Below are 18,171 nucleotides of genomic sequence, written 5' to 3'. Positions count from 1 at the left end.
CAATAAATAAATAATTTAAAATAAATAAATAATTAAAACTTTAAGGATGCAACAAACATGAAATCAGTGGATAACACACAATTAAATAAAAATAAAAAATAAATAAATTCAATTAAATATTTTGTATGCACTGTTATAAAACATGGGGCCAGTTCAAATTTTCAATCAAGCAAATAAAAAAAACTGTAAAATTAATGTTATAGTAAATATATATTGTATATAATAATGACTGAAACAACAAATTAACACAAATACGCAATAATCCTTAAATAATACATGAAATTCAGATTACAATAAATGAATTTATAATCCCAAGAAGCACCAACATAAAATATATAAAAATGAGAAAATAACAAATAAAAGCTCCACACACTCTGCAAGCCTTCTCTGAATAAATAAATTAATATAAAAACAAAAATATAAGTTATGAAACTTTTATGCCCATAATTATTTGAATAAATAAACAATTTTATCTATTTCACTGCTTCGTGTTTATTGAGGGTGGAGAAGTTTTTACCTGAAAGTGTTTTTAATCCTGCAGGTATTGATGCTTCAGTCTCAGCTCTGACATGTTGAATAGTGTCGCTGTGAGCTGTGGGTGGAGGTGTTGCGGGTGTTGGGGACCTGCAGAGCTGCTGATGGATCCCCGCTGAGAGTGCGAAGCGCATGCCGCCAGCAGATCTTATCGGGCCCTGATCGCATTGATCGGTCCTCCGGGACCTCAGCCATTCAGCCAGCGATGGTGGAGGTGGGAGAGAGCGGGTGGGGCTGGGCAGGGTTGGCCACATATGCTCTGAAGCAGCTCCTCATCAGCGAGGCCATCAGCGGCGTGTGCGCTCCTGATTGTTATCTGTAGAAAAGCTTTGAATATGATTACGTGACCCGCGCCCTGCGATCATTAACATTGTAATGGGGCATCTGTCGGTGCTGCGACCCTCCGCCCGGGGCGCCAGGAAGCCCCCGCCACTTCATTAATTAACCTGCACCTCAGGTCTGCTGCGCCTCTTGCAGCAGCTTCACCTGCACAACTCATTAGCCCGGCGCTGCATCACCTGCGCGTTGTTGTGTGTTTACATGGGAACACATTCGGAGCAGGACTTTACACGGAGGCGGGGTGGAGGTGGGTGGTTGGGGGGGGGACCTGCTTTATATCAGCCTCTCCACCAAATTAGTCTGCCATGTAAATCAGAGCGGCGACAACAAAAACACCTGTCAGGGGACGCATTCATTACGAGGCCTTTAATTGAAAGAGGTGCGTCATAAAAACAGCTTCTAATCAGCATCATCGTTCACGGCGGGAAGGAGGCGACGCTCCTGCGAGCTCCTTCTGCCCGTGCACGAGCCTCGCAACAAATGAAAGATTGTGTGTCAGTTGATTATCTGCCCATAGAAATAATGGCTGAATGAGAAATGATCATTAAATCATTGGTGGCTCTTTGTTGGGGTCCAAATGAGCTGTTTTGCTCGGGCCATCTGTTCCTGTTTCACAGGAAGCTCTTCTGTGGTGGCGGCGGCGTTTCATCGACGCTCAGCCCAGCGTTCAAGAGCTTTCACGTACGTCCAGGTGAGGCTCTGCTGTCCATAGATCAGCATCAAATCTGATCCCCAGAGGAAATGCCACCTCTGGTCCACGCCACCATCAGCACACAGAATCTCTTCTTCTGACTACTCAGCCATCAACAAACATGGCAGGACTTTCTTTAACCTCCTAGGATCTCGCGTCCACATATGTGGACATCACATTTTGGGTTGTCTAGACCAAAAAACTAAATTTTGTTCTACAAGGGTCTGATATTCACTTACGAGGACATTATACTGCCACTGTTCTATCGGAATTTAAAACGAACGTCCTCATATGTGGATCTCATTTTTCTCAGAAACAGAACTCAGGTAAAAAAACAAAATCACGTAATTCTTTGTTTTTACATTCATCAGGTCCCAATCAGCCCAATAGCAAGGAGAAATTAAAAATGCATGCCATGAAAGAGTTTGGGTCTTAGGAGGTTAATGTCTAAACAAGCCTAACACCAATCTCGCCTTCACAAGTGACACTGTGTGAGACAAAGAAAGACTCCCTTTGGTGCCGTTTCAGCCTGTTGTACACCCCTCAATATATGTAACCACCTTGCATGGGTGCCGCTCTGCTGGAGCCACCTCCACCGACATTCAACACATGAGTTTATGATCGCGTCAGCCCAGAAGCTACAGAGGTTCACAGATGATACAGAAAGAGGTCGTGCAATGCATGGAAAAGATGAAGCTTCTCCTCCTGTATCAGCACTGATGTGGAGGTTTTCTGTGAGTGGTGATGCCTATCTTTCTGCAGAATACAGCAACAGGCACAAGCGCCTACAATGCAAATGGTACAGAACTGTGGTCACTTTAGCAAAAATGCTAAATTAGCAGCTAGAGGATCGATAATAGAGCCCTGTGGAACACCACAGCCTATAAGAAAACACTCTGTGATGCACTGCTTCCAGAAAAACTCTGGTTTGGGTGTAAAACACATCATGTTAAAGTTTTAACATTGGAGCCTACAGTACTGACTCACTGCTGGAGTCTCTGCTGGACGTTAGAGGAACTGCAGCTTTAGTCTTCATTTTGCAGCTTGACCTTTGACTTACATACACCCCTTCACATCCTTAACTTCGTGCATTTAAATGTGCATTAAAGTATTAAATCAGTTGAAAAAGGCCTCCACGAACGACATAAACCCAGATTATCTTCGGCTGCACGTTTCCGGCTCCACCACGCAGTGTAAATCCTGCTCTGACTCCTGACATCATCATGTTTAGTCCACATAATTGAAATCTCTTATCCACTCAGCAGCACATCAGCCTGTGCTTCTGCGAAACAATGACAAACTGTGCAGAGGAACATGTTAATGTGAGCACAGGAGCTCTGTATTAGAATGACCTGCAGCAGGAAACTCGCTGGGACTGAATGGAATCTTGGATGACATGAATAATTTAGCTGACAGTAAAGGAGGTAATATAAATGCACACATATATTCTAATCTTTTTGGCCGGTGGTGCGTGGATGCTGTGTTTCCTGCCGCCTCTGTCTCTCTCTCATGTGGAAAGGCAGCAGATGCCCTCAGTGCTGCTGAATTAATCGAGAAATGTATCTGCTCCTTGGATTTATTCACATACAGATGCATGATAATGATTCCCAGATTAATCCGGGACAACCACTGCCGCCTCTGCGTGCACTCAAGGTAACTTTTTTCCCTCCTGACCTTTAGCTCGCTGGCAGTCTCATTTCACAGCTGATACTTTGATCGGCGACAACACCTGAGCTGGGCTCCTCCTCCTGCAGCACGGTGCTCCTGTAAGACAGCGCCCTGGGTGCACAAGCCCTCATCCTCATGTTCTGTGGCCAACATATCTTCCTTCAGCCGCTGAGATGTTTGACTTTTATATTTGGCTGTACTGCATAATTTCTACTTTAGGCAGTACAAAAATATTTGGACATGGACAAAAAACCCAACCACTTACAAAGTGTCCATGTACATAAACACGCAGATGTTTTCTGCAACTATTTCACATTTTTTCCATGAAACCGAAAACAAAGTACAAAACTTAAAGCTTCAAAGCTCGGAAGCAGGACACAAACAGTCAAGCAAACTCCTCACCCATGAAATCCCGCTATGAAGGCTCAAGCTGAAAGGTGAGCGCTAGATCCACACTGAAGAACACTGTCGCTCGTTGGCCAATGAGTTTCTTGGATGAGCCTCCTCTCTGTGTTTTATGGGGTTGTTTCAGGTACTTTCATTATTGCTGTCATTCTTCCTGCTTCCACCAGGTGGGCAGGTTTAAGGTCAAGGTTAAGGGTTAAAAAGCACACCTGAGGACACCTTGTGCAGGAATGAGTGACGCCAGCAGCATTGACAGCTCACCTCATCACAAACATTTGATGCACAAAAAGCAAATCAGCCTTAGCACATTAGCTTGGGATTAGTTTGGGATTTTTCTCTAAATAAACTAAAAATAAACCAATTTCTACAAATGAAAGCAATGATCGAGTGTTTGGCCTGAAAACTTGGAGCTGATGTATTTTTCTTTGTGTTGTACCTGAGTGGATCTCTCGCTCTTCATTATTCCTGACCTCTCTGTCTGCTCGTCACCTTCTTACTCAGCGTGTCTCAGGATTGGACCTGAGCCGCTGGCCCCCACGTCCAATCACGAGGCACGCTTCTCCTGAGTGACACCTGAGAGGAAACGCTCAGACACATCAGCGTCACCTGTCGCTGTAACGCTCAGCGGTCTGAGCGTACCTGTCAGTGACTCGTTTCACCTTCAGGTGACTCAGAAAACAGGAAGTCTGGCTCACTCCCCAACAATTAAAACTACAACCTTTTAATATATTTAAAGAAACCATCTGAAATACTTTTGCCATCACGCCATGAAAGATGATCCTGGTCACTAAGCGTAGCCATAAATCAAACCTTTGATATTTCCAGCTTTCCCAGAATGCATCTTGTGAATCAACAGAAATATCCTCTATGTCACACTCTGAAGTTCACAGGAACCAGGTTCAGTCTTCAGACTGTGGCTGTAAAATGTGAATTTGTAATGAACTTATGGCATCTTCTCAATGAGTGTACGGGGGCTTAAATGCAAAAAACCTTCAAACCTCCAACCACAGAGCGGCGTTTTCCACAGATGTTCGATATCAAACTAATTCCGGTGTAAACTAACCTTCATGTAGTCCCAATAAATAAAAAAGAATGTTTGAAGATTGTTAAATACACAATTCCAGTCCAGATTTCTTTATCTCAACATTAAGGAGGTCCAAAAGTGGCAAAATAATAGGGCTTAAAAAATGACACAATAAATTACTAAAACATTATATTAATTACCATTTAATGCATCCAAATGAGTTGGGAGGGTTTTTTGTTGTTGTTGTTGTTGTTGTTTTAATATTTCAGCAGGCACGGGTTCTTAATTACCTTGAAATCTGACATTTCACTTGATGATTACACCAACTTTTTAATTTTGCATTTGAAGTGAGTCCTTCAAAATATTTTATAACCAAACAAAAAACAATGAGCAAAAGAAACACAAGACATCAACTAAAAATCTGATGAATTAAAAAGTAAAAATGGAATTATTAAATTATTAGAGGAATAAATGTATACATAATGATAACATACAAGATAAAGCAGAAAATTTATTTATTTATTTATTTATTTATTTATTTATTCATTTATTATTTGTATATGGTGCGATTAGTTTTATTAGTACATCATATATTTTCCTTTTTACAATTGTCAGAATTGGCAGCTTCGGCCCTCCAAATAAAATCAGTCATAATTAAAATCAGCATCTTTGGTGTAACAGTGTTTTCAGCATGCTGGTCTGTCTCACAGCTGCTGCTGATGTGATGTCACAACGAGCTGTATATAGAAGGTTAATGAATCCAAATCTCAGACGTTTGGTGTTTTAAGCCGAGCGGCGGGTGCTCCGAGTCTGTAAATCTCCTTCACGTTTGTTCTGTCGGCTGTTTTAGGGCGCTCAGTCATCCTGAAGCGTTTGCCCTTTTTCAGGAAATCTGTTGCAGATGTTCAGCCCGCCCCTGATGAATCTGCAGTTATTGATGGCTTCATATACGCAGTGAACTTCTCCAATCGGCCCGCGCGGTAATTGTAAAGGAAGTCATATGCATAAAATTAATTATACGGCGCAATAAGGCCCATAAATCAGGTCACCATCAATTCAAGTGGAAATGTTTCAACCGCAGGCTCCTCTGCAGAGTTCAAGGTAAAAAAGGGTAGGAATCCCCACATTTTTTTTTTTTTTAGGCAAATCAAGAAAGTAATCAGCGAGAGAGGACAAAGACGTGCCGGCACAATGGAGGCCTCAGCGCCGCGGCCTCAGCACGTGCAACCAGAGATGAGATTCGTCCTCTGCAGCGGAGCAGCAAGAAGCAGCAGGTCCTCCATGAGGAGCCATAGCGCCGCCTGCGGCGCCACCATTCAGTAGGTGTGAAAGCATGAGAAGATCCTGCCTCTGTCTCAGCGCGGGAGCTAATCTGAAAGAACAATTACACACGTTCAGTCCATTTATTTTCCGTCTCACAATTATTTGATGTATTTATTTTAATGACATCGTGTAATTCACTTCATCTCAGCCTCTCGCTGCCTGCTAGCTTCAATTACCGGCCACTCATTTATAACTCCCCGCGGCTAAAAAGAAGCTAATTGCCCAGATGGAATGCCTAATGAAGGTTGCACAATTATTTCGTGAGTTATTGAGATTTGTATTTTGTTAGCTACTTAATGAAATGGCTTCTTTTTCAACAGGTCCCTTTTTTCTCTCAATCACAGGCCTCTGAGGAGCAGATCATCATCGTCCTCCGAGTATTTACACACTTCTGCTGGAAAAATGAATTTCTGCTCTCAAGTCGCAGGCTGATTAGAAATTCATGGTCCGCGCGTGTAATTAGTGCAGCGGGACACGCTCTCCATTAACTTCAGTGTTTTCCTGTAAATCGGACTCGGACACGTGTAGATTCCTCTGATTTTATCACATCTGCGATCATCTGCATATTTTTGCTGTTTGTGTGCAAAATGAAAGTTCACTGAACCTGATCATCGTATCCCACAGCTTTAACGCCTCCATGTAAACCACATGTTTAATTTGTGTCCTTCACCTCCTGTATGTGCTGCTCACTAAAGCTTTTCATTATGAAAGCTGCAGATGCGCTGACTCTCAGTGATGACACGGTTCAACTGAAACCTGGGTCAAACTACAGGAAGTTTTTATTACCGATCACATCAACAACCTGACACAGCGGAAGGAAGTAAAGACAAAACTAAAAGAGAAGCTGACCCTTCAAAATAAAACAGGAAATAAGCTATAAGAGGGACAGAGACCCAACTCACAGAAGAAAGAAAAGAAGAGACAATAAAAATTAACATTTAAACACGCAAAAAAAAAAGGTTCTTTGACATACATTGGTGTGAAACATAAGGCCGGGGCCCAGAATCGGCCCAACAAACACTGTAATCTGGAAGGATTGGGAGGGCATAAAGGTTTTTTAGAGCTTTTCTTGCTGATGAAGAGTTCTCCTCACATATACCACACCGCAGTAATGAAGTAATATATAAGCAATAAACACAAAAGTTCCTGTTTTTTTTTCATATTTACTATAAAAATGAAACACATTTTGAGATGAGAAAATGAAGCACAACTGTGTTACCTTTATTTCCTCACTGTAAGGTTGAGCTCGTTATGATGGGGCGGAAAATTTGAGCTGCGTTTTTAAATTTATGCATTCTGCTGTTGATGATGTCATTCTCCCGCCCGCCTAGCGGAGAGTCGCCAGCTGATATGAGCCGTCTGTCACATCACAGTGTGTAACAATAATATTAGTGTGACGGGTAACTGCAGCCATTAAAGCCCATTCAGGCTTATCAGCTAACACAAACTGTGCTCTACGGCCCCGGCTGGTATTTTAACGAGGTGCTACGGCGCTCAGCCTTCTAGCCCGGCACGAATACTGAGGCGCGCCGCAGGGAGCACTCGGAGGTGTTCCTGACGGGGATGCAGGCCAGCTTCTTCTTGTGTTTAAAGTCGGAGCGTTGGTTGGATCGACTCAGGAGTCGTGATGTTTTAAAGCCTCCACCTGCATCGGGCCTTCCGGGCGGGGCAGTGAGAGCTGATTGGACGACGTAATGACAGCCTTCACCGTGCCTGCTCTTTGTAAAATGTTTATGTCATCTTTTGTTTGGTACCGGCAGTGTTCCAGTTTCTGTAGAACTGGGGCTGTGATCATGTTCTGAAGCCTGTGATGCAGGTGAACATCCTGTGGGGGAAAAAACAGAGCTGCATTTAATGAGATAAAATTTTGTCCACATTTGTAAATACTGAAGGGAGCAGGAACAGGAAGTACGGGTCCTGAATGCTTCCTCAGAGGCAGCAGACTGATACAATGACTGGTCAGGTTCAGTTTGCATGAGGAGGATGGATCTGAGCTCTGAGCCAGGGTCACAGCTTGAAGCCCCGATGGACGATTTCTGCAGCAATGTTTGCTTCTATAATGCTCGAGATGTTGGACGGATCAATACAGGAACAGGAAGTGATGTTCTTCCTTGTGTCACTCTCACTGATACAGGCGTTGGAGTGATTTTGGAAACCTGCAAACATCCACAGCTGCCAGCGGGAGGAGAAGCAGGAATCTCACATCTTTGAGTTTAATCACATCACATTTGACGTGGTTTAAGCAGTTTAGCAGCCAATCACTGCAAGTCTGCTGCTGAAAATGGCCTTGAGCGGCGTAGGGGTCAAATTGGTCCACATCTGGAGTTTATGAGAAGGGCGGCTTGAGCGGTGAATGATGCGCTCTCTTATCATGACCTCTGAAACATGTATGTTAAAGCAGGTTATTCATCAAACATGGCAGCCACGTCGATACGGGCGAGCGGCGGCGCCCGAAAAGGCAAAAACACATCAGCACTTTAATTAATGCAATTAAATAAAGCAGCAATTTCTCAGGGCACTGTCACTCACTTTAAGTGACCCAGTAACTGAAGGGCCCTTAATAACCGTGGCTCCTATTTATCACGCTGATGACGCTGGAATTGAATCTAGCCCTCGCTCACATGAATAGAATTTATCCATCAAACCTGCGGCGACCTCGGACAGCTTTTAATTTGGTTAGCAACACAGTCAGAGGTGAGCAGCCAGTGGGCGGGGCCAAACGAGTACCTGCTCTGTGGTCATAATTACAGCATCACTGACCTGGAGCTGTGACACTCTCTCTCTCACCTCTTTAACCTGCAGGATGCTGTCTGATTGGCTCTTGTTCTGTCACATGATTGTGTGCGATTAGCAGCAAGAGGTGCCACAGGAAGCTCATCCGGTTTGTGGATGTTTGCTGAACTGAGACGTGTCGTGTGTAATCAAAGCTGAGCTACTTTCTTCATAAAGCGGCGATGGCGAGCACACAGTCGCACAATTAACCGCCGCTGTTTGTGGTAATAAAGCGGGTGGGGCGCAGGCGGTCTGCACATCATCGTGGCCATTTTTCACAGGCGGCGGCACCGTAATATTGTCCACAACATAATGGTAACACTTGTTCCAATAAAACAGGCAGTTTTACACCATGTTTTCATAGTAAGCTTTTATTTGACTGCTGCAACAGCGCCGTGAATTCATCACATCCTTTACAGCGCACACAAACCCGGGAACGTCTCCTCTAACAGCTGCACCGGCTCTCGTTAAAGCACGCCGAGCATCACAGGAAACGTCTCTGAGTGCGTGCAGGAACGACTCAACACAGAACAGCACGAGCAGCGCTTTCCCGCTCTGACTGTCAGGACTGAGGTCTGTGTCAGCACTGCTGCAACATGATCGGTTCATTTGATGGCTTCAGTTTTCCCAGGCCTATCTGTCAGACGGCCAGAGATGATTAAACACCCAGATTTGTTAAATAAATCTCTTACTCTATACATTTGATCCCACAAAGAAAAGACAAGAATTATGTAAAATACAGATCTATGATTATGCAGAAATCATGTTCTTGCCTCTGTCTGTTTCCTGGTGAGAAGCATGTTTCTAAAAAAAAAAAGGATGAGAGGTCTGCGGACCCAAATAAGAGTTTATAGGAGCATATTTTACTCCTATAAACATGAAAGCAACGTTTGGATCGTCTTCCTTTGGCAGTTTGTCAAAGAGGTGAGCAGAATCAGCAAAAATCTCCTTAACTCATTTTTTTGATCTAGCAGCTAGAAATGTAAGCCCTGATGTGTTTCAAGCAAACACAGAGATCCTTCTCACAGATCCTCCTGAAGATGATGGAGGTTTCCAGCCTTATTTCCTGCTGTCAGCTGAGCTTCACCATCAGAAAGGCTCTCCGACCATCTGCTGAGCGCTCTGTGCGGACACTGCAGAGAGGCTATGTGTTGGTGATGGACATAAAGCTGCCTTGTTGAGCTAATTTCCTTAATGAATGCCTTCAGCCCCCCTCTGTGTCCATAATAATGGCCGCTGCTCCTCCTCCTGTGGCTGTGAAAGCAGGGACCACCCACCCAGAGGACGGTGCAGGAGGAGGATTCATTCGCAGGTACGCCGTCACTGTCAGGAGTTCACAGGAAGTTCACACAGGGACAGCTGGGATGTGTGACATCACAGTGCTGTGAGGTCAGAGGCTCTGGGCGTCTACATACCGCCATCATGTAAATACGGCGCCGCTCCTCTGGTCTGTTTACAGCCACAGTAGTGCTACAACCTGCAGGCCGTTCAGCTGCAGCTGATGGTGTAAACACTCATGTCCAGCCTTATGCGTTGAAACAGGACGGACGGTTTAAACCTCTATCACAGCGTCTCAGACGCCTCGCTTGGAGAACTCTGTAGATTCAGTCATGGGGAAGAAAAAAGAATGTTTTTCATTGTTTGTTCAGAACTTTGTTAATGCTGAGCTCCTTGTTTGCTTCAAAGAAGTCTCAAGAGGTCACATTTTTTCATCTGTAGATATTCTCAGAAAGAGCAGCTTTTATAGAGGGTCAGAATTTTTAAACAAAACCTTTATGACGAGTGAAGACATGTTCAGTCTCTCCAAATGAAGTGTGAGGAAGAAAGAAGCACAAAAAGAAGTATTAATGATGTCATAACCAGTGCTAGGCAAGTTATTTTTTTAAAGTAATTAGTTAATGTTAGTAGTTACTTATTCAAAAAAGTAACTGAGTTAGTAGCTGAGTTACAATATTCTAAAAGTAACTAATTACTAGGAAAAGTAACTATTGCGTTAAAAAAAAAAAGTTTAACACTCTGCGGTCCAGGGTGTAATTGGCCATTTTTGACTACTTTTTATTTGACCTCTACATTTCACCTTCTTGCCTTGTTTGGTATCATTCTTTTCGGCACAACCTCACATGTCTGAATTTACAGTTATGTTTTCATTTTGACATACTGTATTAACACAATTGATCTAAAATCAGACGAAAACCTAAAATCCGAGTAGAAAAAGTTATATTTTTTACTGTAACAACAGCCACAACAAACCATTTACATAACTTGAAATGCAAATTTAAATTGTATATTTTAAAACCTATGCACAAGTTTTGCAAACAACAAAGTTATATGCAGCTATTTATCTAAAAATGTAGCCAAGGCGTTTTTTATAACCATTTCAAGCTATTTAGAGAACAATCAGGTGTCCTGCATCAAAAAGGAGGCCACACAAATTATTTGCGCCACTCTAAAAAATTAATTCTCTCCACTATAAGACAAAGGAGAACATCAGAAGCCTGATACCTGCAAGCCTGACAACAGGTGTATCACTCCTTCTGTTTTTCCACCTGGAGACACTGTTTACAGTCTGCCCTCGGTGGCTTTTTGGCAGCACCTGTGACATTCACCAGTCACCTCGTTTTTCTGACACACAAAACAAAATTATCGACTACACTACACACTATCTACATAACACACTAACTACACACTCCAAACACACTAAAAGTCACAAATCTTTTACATCTGAAAACTCTCTCTCTCTCAAACCACACCTTCACACCTCACTCCTAAAACGTCCCCCTCTTCCTAAAACAACCAAATGCCATGTTGGCATATCATTTCTTGATTGGTCGACATGGTACGTTTTTTTTTAATGTTTTTCCACCAATAAGAAAGGGGTGTTTTTCGTTTTCTGGTCGTAAACAGAGAGTGCTTAAATGGTAAATGGCCTGCATTTGTATAGCGCTTTACACTACATTCAGTCATTCACACACACAGGCGATAGCAAGCTACATTGTAGCCACAGCTGCCCTGGGGCCCTCTGACCACCACCAGTAGGCAAACATGGGGTTAGTATCTTGCCCAAGGATATTTGGCATGCAGCCAGGAGGCAGCCTGGGATCAAACCACCGACCTTCTGATTAGTGGCTGACTTGCTCTGCCACCTGAGCTACAGCCACCCACTAGCACTGTTCTTAGACAGTAAACGTGACAATACTATTCAGGAAAAACCACAGCATATATTTTTTTTGTATCATGACTCTGGTTTTCCATGGACTATCAACGCAAATTAAAAAATGGTATGTAAATGGCCTGTATTTATATAGCGCTTTACTAGTCCCTAAGGCCCCCAAAGCGCTTTACATATCCAGTCATCCACCCATTCACACACTGGTGATGGCAAGCTACATTGTAGCCACAGCCACCCTGGGGCGCACTGACAGAGGCGAGGCTGCCGGACACTGGCGCCACCGGGCCCTCTGACCACCACCAGTAGGCAACGGGTGAAGTGTCTTGCCCAAGGACACAACGACCGAGACTGTCCAAGCTGGGGCTCGAACCGGCAACCTTCCGATTACAAGGCGAACTCCCAACTCTTGAGCCACGATCGCCCCGTAGCGCCCCGTAGGTATGTAGCGTCTTGTTGCTTTGTCATCTTAAATTGGTCACGTGATTGGTTTACCACGCCTACTTTATTCTTCCTCAGCCAATCAGCAGCACTCGTGCGATTGTTTTACCCCCCCCCTAGCTCCCAGGAAAAAGAAAACAGCTTCAACTGTCTGTGGTGAAAAATACTAGCGTGTCCACACTGCATTTTCTTGTAAATAACGGTAACGGCGTTGTAACGATAGAAATGGTAATTAGTTAGATTACCCATTACTGAAAAAAAGTAGTGCCATCAGTAACGCAGTTACTTATAACGACATTATTCCCATCACTGGTCATAACCCAGTCGTATTTCACTAATTTGTATTAGGTCTCAGACCTCAGTTCAAACCAAGCCTCCAGCAAAACCTGCAGTTCCTCTAGTGTCCACTAGAGGCTCCAGCAGTGAGTCAGTCCCCACACACTCCCATGTTAAAGCTTTACAGCAGAAATAAACATTTACAGCGCGATACAAAAAGTTTGGTATCTGTAGATCATTTTTCTCTTCATAACACCTGTATGTATATAATGAGGGGTTTATGTTAAGAAACACGAGTCGACATGCACAAATACCCTCTAAAGGTCTGACCTAAAGGATTTTACACCTGAACCATCAGAGATCACTGTGAGTAACAAAAACCAGAAAGCACACAGAGTGTTTTCTTACAGGTCATGGTGTTCCACAGGTCTCCGTTGTTGATCGTCTACTATTATTATTGTTATTATTCTTGTTATTATTCATGTTTAAATTATATTCTTGTTCGTTAAAGCACAAAATGTTTGCTCCTTCATAACAACTGTATGGGTGTATATATGTATGTGTGGGTAGCGTCTAATAGCATCTAATAAGTTGTATACTTACTTCTACTGACTGTCCAGTCTAAGCTAGCATTTTATTTGAAAGTCACTGAGCACTAATCAGCAGTTATCTGAGTGATTTTATAGGAACAGATAGTCTGTGAGATACAGCTTGCTAACCTTGCTAGCATTAGCTAATAACTCCAAATATCACCAGTTTTGTTGCCAAAAAAGGGAGTGATGTCAATAAAACTAAAGTTAAAACTTCAAAACCCAATAGTGAGTGTCACATTTGGTCACATCTTTTATATACAGTTTATGGTTAAAATTGTAACTCAGACAGATCACCAATGAATACTTGGATTAGCAGATTTAAAGAGTGACAGGTCTGCCTGTAGAAACATTATTATCAGAGGCAGCACTCTAAACAGAAAACTGTGATTTGTGTCCTCTGTATGATCATTGTTTTCATAATTAGCTGAAAATTTTCATTAATATGGTAAAAAAAAAATCATCATTTTCCATTAATGAGGGGTTCAGTTTATGTACTGAAAACTACCTTTTTAGTTCTAAACTGGAAGCCTTTCTAAGGTCAAACATGTGCAACAAGCTTCTCCATTTTCTTGCTTTTGAATGTCAGCCAACCTAATGAACATGACAACAGCACAGATTTTATATGCACTGTTCACATGACCGCATGAGGTCACCTGCACGAACTTTCTAACCACGCTGAACAATCGACCAGTGTTGCTGTTGTTCCAGCCTCACTGAGAAAAATGTGACAATCAACCCAAATCCAGCTTTGCTGTTTTCTGGTGCAAATAAGGCAATAACTTCTAGTGGACGGGTTTATTGGATGGAGAACAAGGTGAAAGAGAGGCAAGACATGATTAAAGTCTGGAGCCTGTGGAGAAACACGGCTCCCAAATAAAGAAATTACTCTCTCACTTCTGGATGAAAACACGAGCACATCTTGCTTTTGTTTGCGGCTCTAACAACGGATGAATAATGGGCGAATGAACACAGTTTGATTAGGAGATGCTGAGCCATAATCTGACCCGTTCATTTTAATAGAGACTCAATGATAAATCAAGAGGGTTCATGCTCGCCCCGATTGCCCAAAGCAGTGGAAATGATTGCTTTGGCTTGGTGGCGTGGCACACAATGGTCTGCCTCTCAAAAGAAAGGAAACAGGGACAAATAGTGGCCAGAGCCAAGCTATTTATGGAGCAACTCCAGAGGGCTATTAAAAACTTCTCAGTCAAATGCTGATCTGCCTGAGTGGATCACAACAACACTGCAGCCTTTGGCTTGCTCTCATTCTCCGACTAGTTAGCATTCATTGCAGGGAGGGAGGGAGGAGGCAGGGAGGGAGGCAATAGTGAGGCCAAAGGGGAAATGGATTGTGATGTGAATCTGATTAAAAAGTCTTAATTCTGATATATTTTTTTTTAAATTGCCACTGTTTTCATACTTTTTAGGAGCGTGAATATAGACTGTATATAAAAGATGAACTGTGCCACCCATTGTTTTCTGGATACAACATTTTGAAGCCTCAACTTCTGTAAAGCTAGTGTTTTGCATACTGCCATGTTGCACTTAAAGACACAGAAATAACCATATTTGGACGAGAGATTGGAAGACTGAGTTATCAGCTAATGCTAGTTAGCCTGGTTAGCATAGACTGTGAAAGCAACACACAGACACAAATGCTAACTAGCCATCAGCAATTAAAGTAAAATCCTAATTTCTCTCATCAAAATTGGAGCTCAGAGCAATTGGGTTAAAAATTCCTTAAAAAGGGCTTCAACTCCAATGAGCTTACTCTTCAAGGCAACCTCTAGTGGAGGCTAGAGGAACTGCAGTGCTTGACTCTTTTGTTTTGTTTTTTAATGTCTAAAGGTTCATGATTAATAGCAACAAGTGCTTTTGGAGTGTAAATTCCACAGAAAATGCTGGAAAGCTTTTGCTTCACTTCAAATTTCATCCCGTTTTTTTTTTTTACTCTAATGTGACCATAATATCCAAATCATGTTTTATTTAAACATGATTACCAAGCTCAGAGATCAGCTGACAAAGAAGCTCATTTTCTCATAGACCTGCTTTTCGCCCCCTGCTGGTGAATAAAAAGAAAGGTTTAAGGTCTCACTTGTTAGACCTAGAAGGTATGTCCATCTTTTATAGACAGTCTGTGATCCCAGCCTCCAGGGGGCAATATAAGCAGACCACCAGCTTCATACTTTTATCTCACACACAAATGCTGAGGTGGAAAATCACTGGAGGTCCCTAATAAAATGAACTATTCATTACTGAGCAGCATCGCCGTGCCGCCCACTTATTCACTACATCACTCGCTTTAACCAGCTGATGCCGGTGTGTGCGTCATTAGGTTAACTCAACCTGTGTGTGTGTGTGTGTGTGTGTGTGTGTGTGTGTGTGTGTGTGTGTGTGTGTGTGTGTGTTTGGGAGGTGGGGGGTGAATTCAGGGACATCTGCCCCTGTTTTTTGGGCAAGTGTAAAACACAAAGGCCATCAAAGTAACAAAGGTTAAGTCAATCCATGGCCGAGCAGCTGCTGCCCCCACACACCACACACACACGATACACACACGCCCTCCCACCTGCTTAATGGATCGACTTTAATATCATTAGCCTAAATGTTGAACAAATTGCAGCAAACAGCGCGCACACTTAAAACCAAATAACTCTGCCTGACTTTAATGGCTTTATACAATTAGCTGCGATGGGATTTCCATGCAGCTTCTAATCTGGCTAAGGAGAATAAATAAAATCACTGAGGCCTGTTGGTTAGGCGGGACAATGAATGGGGCCAGAGAGATGTGTTAAATGAGCTTTATGAACAAGGAAGAGGAGGAGAGGCAGAACACCAAATAATTTTCCATTTTCAGATCCTGTGGGAGGACAACACCCTAAAAAAGTAATTTTTCAGCTTATTCATCCCTAAAAGCCTGGGAGTGAAAGTTCCCCCGCAGTAATCAACCAACTCTTAATTAAACTAAAAATTTTTAAAACTACTAAAGGTTTCATTAAACTGTGAAAAGAATCTGATAACAGCATAAACTTGCAATTTAACATATGCCTGAAATGACTCTGTATTTTCATTGAAGTTGACCAATGCTGTTTGTCCTGATTTCCTGTCACATCTCTCCTGTTCGTGACCGAAGTTTCTAATAATGAGCTCAGTGTTTGTACAGTAATCACTATGAGCCAAATTTACCTTCTTTTTTTACTGTAGGATGTGTGTAATGACTGTGCGATTTCACAGAGGGGCAACTCCCACACACTTCTGTTTGCCAATCAGAAGAAAACTTGCTCAGCTCGTTTTAGCAGAGCATGAACTGAGGCCCAGGACAAGATAAAGATGCCTTATTTTGAAACAGGGAAAGCTGATAAATGAATAACTGTCATCAGCATAGAAATGAATAAAGCTGTTATTACTCATTAATCGTGGAATCCAAGATTTACACAATGAGCCACAATGAAAGATGAGGTCATCTTCAAACAAGGTACAATTAAATAAATCTCTAATTTTATTCAGCTTATCATCACATGAAACAAAAATGCAGAAAGTGGAGTGATGTTACATTAATGTTATTTTTTATTGTTTGCAATTGCAATAACACATCTCCTTTATCTCAGATTTGCACTAGTGATGGTATTTCCAGCTCTTTTTAGAGAACGTCTCTTTTGGCTCCAAACCGGCTCTTTGGGTTGTTTTGTTGCTTTCATTAATTTATTATTAACAATAATATAAAATTATGCACAAAAGGAACTACTAATGTAAAAAAAAAAGTGGTTTTATTTATATATGTCGTAGGGCGAGAGGCAGGGTACACCCTGGACAGGTCGCCAGTCTGTCGCAGGGCTAACACACAAGGACAGACAACCATTCACACCTAGTGGCAATTTGGATTATCCAATTAACCTATTCCCACAAGCTGCATGTCTTTGGACGGTGGGAGGAAGCCACGCAAACACGGGGAGAACATGCAAACTCCACACAGAAAGACCCCGGCCTGATGGTGGAATTGAACTCAGGACCTTCTTGCTGTGCGGCAACAGTGCTAACCACCGTGCCACCGTGCCTGCCACTCATATATATTCAAATAATTTTTAAAAAATGTTCATTTACCTGTTACTACCACACACCAAATCAGGTTGTTGGTACTTGCTGGCTTGTGTAGCCACTTGGTAACAAAAGCTCAACACTGCGCCTAGCATTCTGGAGCACTTCTGCTGTGTTTTGTACATGTTTTGAGTTTTTACGTGTTTTGAAGTTTGTATGTGCTTTGTCTGTAGGGGCCACCGTAAATATACTTTTATTTTTTCACTCCACATAAAATGTAATAAATAAATCATATAATACAAAAAACAACTATTCACATTTCAACTTTTAACTATTTAAATTTTCAGCTTTTTCCTTTTAAACAAATTTAAAGTGAAACAACACAAAACAATGCAAACCACAACACAATTAAATATAAATTATAATATGAAAACAAAAAGAAGATGCATATTTTCTGTCATATGGGCCTGCATGAATAAACTTTCTGAATCCTTTATCATCCGCAACTGAATATAGTTGTGGATGATTACTATACCTTTCTAATGTGACATTGTTGTCCCTGGCTCTCTTTTAGTGATGGGTCGGTCACGAACGAAATGGCTCTTAGGGCCGGATCTTTGACGTGAACGACGTGAGCCGGCTCCTTATTTTTTTCTTTCTCTCACCCTCTCTCTCGCACTTTTTTCGCTTCACTCAGCATGCGAGCCTTGTGCTTTATGCTGGGAAGAGGGGTAGGGGCGGTAGTTACACTCAGTAGCACAGGAACAGATGGCATTACTTTGTGGATATCCTTAAAAACCTCCTAGATTCACATCAAACACGAAGACTGTCTTCTCTGGTATTTGGTGAGAAACTCTTCCTCCTCCTCTTTCGTCTCGACCTCGTCTTCCAGCTGATGGCGGGAGAG

This window comes from Copadichromis virginalis, linkage group LG7 (genome assembly GCF_057382275.1).
Source record: "Copadichromis virginalis isolate Kocher_CV1m ecotype Utaka linkage group LG7, C_Virginalis_male_GT1.1, whole genome shotgun sequence".
In the NCBI taxonomy this organism is placed as follows: Eukaryota; Metazoa; Chordata; class Actinopteri; order Cichliformes; family Cichlidae; genus Copadichromis; species Copadichromis virginalis.
This window is presented reverse-complemented; position numbering follows the sequence as displayed.